The following is a 5,060-nucleotide window of genomic DNA, read 5'->3' as shown; positions in this document are numbered from 1 at the left end:
AAAGAGCAGTAGTGATGAAGAAAATTTTTGCTATGGAAGTTAGCTTGTAGTAATAGTTTAAAACTAAGCCAGAGCCAGTTCAATCTGATTTATTTTGGTCCTCGGGGGATATCTGGATTTTATTTTATTTTATTTTATTATTGCAATACCAGTGACTTTAAATGGAATTGGGGCATTGGGATATTATTGGGAGTGAAAATGTCTAAGACCTTAGTAAGATTCATTACTTGGAAGTCTCATAAAAATTAGTAAATGCTTTGTAAGATCTGGCAAATTGCCAAGAAAGATAAGTGATAGTAGTTGGCAGATTTTTATTTAATAAAATATGCAGACAAGAGGGCAAATGTAAACGCATTAACATTTGTATGTGCGTACGTACGTATTAATCCGTCTATGACGTTTGAAAAAAGCACGACACACAAGGGAGATTGGAAAAATAAACTGAATTAACAAATAATATGGCTATAGACTATGGTTTATGGCCATAAGGTCTGATAATAATTCAAAGAAATACACAAGTGGATACAGCACAATTGAATTTTGAGCATCAAAAACTCATTTTTCACTTGGAGTAATGATTGTACAAGAATAAGCGTTACAATTAAAGGGTTGGCTTCAGATGAATTTCTAGAATAATACGTATATAATTTTTTTTGTCACAATGGTGTGCGAAAGCCGTTAAAACTAGTCATGAAACTTGTCTCAGAATAATTGGAGAGACCATTCCAAATTGATAAAAATCCACTGTCTCCTCCCTCTTGTAGTACATAGTAATGGTTTTAGTAACCTTTGACTTCCACAATTAGTTGAGTAATAACGTAAAATTAAATCTGTCTCCCCCAATATATTTTTCTTTTTAAAAAGTATTATTCTTTATTTTTTATGGTAAAAAAAAACTTAATTTTAAAATTGTTTTCTAATCCGTCTATAGATAATTTTAGTATCATATAAATTAAGAGCGAAAAAGTCATTATAAAATCATCCTAGTTTTACGGCTATCAAACAACATCCCCACCAACTGGCTGCTACGTACCTATCTTCACCAGTCCCCAAATATATATATATAGACCGATGCCTCATCAAGATTAATTTACAGTAAATTAGAAGACTAGTTCTCAAATTTAATTTTGTTGAGTTCTCTCTGTGTGCTAATTAATTTTCCTGCATGAATATTGGGAGGATTTTGCTAAGTAAAAAAAGTGTATCAGGACATAATTCTTCTATGTTCCTCCTCCTCATGACATCCAACGATTAACCTCCTTATTAGGTACGTATCTATCTCTAATTTTACTCGCTCGTGTCGTAGTCAGAATTTTCACTTTGAGAGAATTTAAAATAATCATATATAAAAAAGTTTTAAAATTTCAACATTTAGTACCTATGTTTGATTTTACTTATTTGAGATCATAGTCAAGATTTCACTTCAAAAAATCAAAATAAACATACATAAAAAGTTTTAAAATTTCAACCTCTTAATATTGCAATTATTTATCTTAATTTGTATTTCGAGTTCAAACTCTATGAATATTAACAAGACTAAGGGCAGAGCTAGGTGGGGTTCATGGGTTCGAACGAACCCAATAGCTTTTCTGTAGACTCTATATTTTTACTAAAAAACTAAGTAATAAGTTGTGTACCCCTAACAAAATTGATTGACAATTCAATGTTAAGAAAAAGGAAGGAAATTTAGTACCCTCAAACTCGTAATACCGGCTCCGCTTGACAAAAAAGAGAAGTATGGATGAGTTAAATATACATTTCCATAAGTTTTGAATCTATTATTCTTTTTCTGAAGTTTAAGTTTTGAATCTATTATTCTTTTTCTTTTTCTTGTCTTGTTCTTTTCATTTATTTTAATTGGATATTGATGTGACATTTTACCAAGTGATGATTTATTACAAGTGTTTGGAATTTAGGAGCCATTAATTTCCTCTATTTGTTGACTACGTACGTACTCTCTTTCAAAAATTTTAAATCTCACTACGTGGCTTAATTAATTTATTAATTAATCAGCTAATGAAGCTTGTTACATACACCTAAATAAACTTTATCCTCACGCCAGATTGTGTCGGTTTGTATATATCTCTACTAAATTGCTTACTCATGACATATTTATTTAAAATATATTATGGAAGATGAGTCTTATTACTTCAAAACCGAACATTATAAAGTAAAAATATTCCAGTACTAATTTTATATTTTCAGTTTTAATCTCTCAATTACCTCTTCATTATATTTCCTTCTTGTTTTCTTATTTCTTTTCGAGATGTGAACACATATATATACTTCGTTATGTGAATGATTTAGTTTATAACTTTATGAAATTAATTCATAAGCAATTAGTCAAAGACGTCGTATGATATAACAGATAACCTTGAGTGACGAAAGTTTGTTATATTTGCCTAATTATACATAACTTTGTGTTATTATTTTATAACGTATGGCAGATAGTTTGGAACCAAAAGGTTTCAAGTTTACAGCACCAAGCTTGGAATTTTCGAGTACAAATCCTCCTGGAACGGTGGAAGCTCCTCTTGTTACCTACATTAAGATTCACGAATGCAACAAATTTTCGTACTAATTTTAACGAGTCGAAACGCCAAAAATTCATCTAGTACTTGAATTTTTTGAGTTTTCTATGCTAATTATCATATGTTTTACTTTTCTAATTACCTAAATTATTATCAATCATTTATCGAAACATACCTCAATTATCAGCTTTCTCTTTTCCTACATAAAATATCATTATTAATATTTCACATGGGAAAAGTGAACTACTAATAGTGGAGAGGTACTGTATCAATAAATATTCCGTGATAGTTCAGGTAAGATATATACTCGCAAACACGAGCTTGTTCAGGGATGAAACTCAAAAAATTGAGAGATTTTAGGTGTATTTTTTATCCTTCACACTATTTTAATTAAATTAATTAAAAAACGTTTGTTGGTGTTGGGAAGAAATTTAATTAGTTAGTTTGAACTCATTTTTTCAAGTGTAGATTGGGATCTTCTGTTTGCCACCTTCAGGAGTAATTCCTCTTCATAATCATCCAGGCATGATGTGTTCAGCAAGCTTCTAGTAGGAACCATGCACGCCACGTCATATGATTGGGTGCACAATCACCAATCATTGTAAGAAAAATCTTTAGTTTTACATATATAGAATTAATTAACATGATAATTAAGTTATTTATACTACTCCCTCCCTCCGTCCACATTTAATTGTCATGGTTTTCATTTTTAGAGTGTTCTTATAACTAATATTTTACGATGTATCTCTTCATCATATTGATATACAAAAAATTGCAATTTATAGTACTTTTCTATCGTTTTTGAACATCTACAGTTTTTGTTTAAAATATCGAATTACTGTAATCTAATTTAACTAGTCAAATTGACTTTTGAAAAAACGCAACCTGACAATTGAAGGTGGACTTAGTGCATACAATTGGCACTAATTAATAGAGCATGCGTCGATTTTTATATATACTCATAGTATTAGTATAAATAATGTTTACAGTACTATCAGCACTAAAAATTTAATTATGTATCCAATTAGTTAGTTGCTTTAATATTACTACCATTTATTATAGCTAGCTAGTTGTATATGTATATTCTAATCCGTCTTTTTTCCATTTTGTTATTCACATGACATGTTTAAAACGATAAGTTTAAAAAGTATGTCCTTTATAGCTAGATCGCGGGCAACAAGAATCTAGGATGAGGCTGGCAAAAGTACATGTTGACGCATGCAGACTTCACTGCACCATGCAAATCTTCAGTCCTGTTTCCAGAATCAGGAGGAAATATGCATTGCTTCAAGGCCATAACACCATGTATCCTACTTGGTGTTTTAGGCCGTCATTGTACATATTATCAACATTACTCGTATGATCACATAAGTTTTTCCGGTATGAAATAATATAATTTTTCGAATAGATATGTACCACAATAAATTGATTTTTACTTATATTAATTTGTGAATGGATCTGCATGCAGATGTTAATAAAGAAATGAAGATGAGATAAGATCGTATGCTTGGCTTGAAGACCGAAATGATGACCAGTTTGTTGTGTAGGAAGAACATATGATGGTCCTACAATCAAACTATAAATTAAAACCCTAGCAAATGTATATATTCTTTGTATATTATTGTATGATATACACATAATATACAATTTTGATACAAATAGTGTATCCTTTTATATATATATATATATAGTTGGCTAGGCGAATGTAATTATTTTGGCCAGCCAACCAAATATGTAGCTTTCCTTATTTATAACTCTTCCAATTGATAGCCAAAATATCTTGTATTCCAATTGGTCTGTTCAGTTTAGGGAAAAAATGGCTGAAGTTTAATCATATGTGCCTTTGTTTGAAATTAGTTATACGTGCATAAACTTCATTCATATATATATGGAAGTCCAGGGGAGGACCCACCTTATACCAAGACGTGTCAGCCGACATTGTTTATTTTTTTAAAATTACATATATAAATAACCTGAATAAAACAAAACACTACTACTATTAAAATAAATCATAATACATGAACAAATAACTAATATTGGCCTGTTGGTTGGGCGCATGACATGAGCAGCACATCGCTTACTAAAAATCTTGCATACGCCACTATGGAAGTATTCCGAAGTGATTAGACTTACAAATATTTTCGAACTATGAATTATGATATATGAATTTTGATTTGAAAGGTTGTTCTAAAGTTGAATTTTTGTTCACTTTGGCCCAATGGATAACTCGATTTGGATCACTTCCAACTAGAAGGCCCACAAATGAATGGATTGCTAAGTGTAACCGTGGGCTGGCCAGTTTTTGGGTCACTATTTAATATAGAACAATTTTAGCAAACATAAAAATCATATTTGTATGTTATAGCTATAGTTTGCATAATTGCGCTCCATAACAAACATAAATATGTATATTTCGCTATACATATACAAAAGAAAGCAGTTGTATAATTTCACTATACATATACAAAAGAAAGCAGTTATATAATCTGCTTTGGTATACATATACAAATGATCAATTGTATAATCTGT

General features: G+C 30.4%; 1 pseudogene; it reads left to right on the top strand.

Moving 5' to 3' along the window:
• The first annotated feature begins 1,165 nt into the window (after positions 1-1,165).
• On the top strand, positions 1,166-4,113 carry LOC125841712 (plant cysteine oxidase 1-like; annotated as a pseudogene).
• The last annotated feature ends 947 nt before the right edge of the window (positions 4,114-5,060 follow it).

This window comes from Solanum stenotomum, chromosome 10, assembly GCF_019186545.1.
Source record: "Solanum stenotomum isolate F172 chromosome 10, ASM1918654v1, whole genome shotgun sequence".
Taxonomy (NCBI): domain Eukaryota; kingdom Viridiplantae; phylum Streptophyta; class Magnoliopsida; order Solanales; family Solanaceae; genus Solanum; species Solanum stenotomum.
The sequence above is the reverse complement of the archived record's forward strand: the minus strand, read 5'-3'. Positions and strand labels throughout refer to the sequence as shown.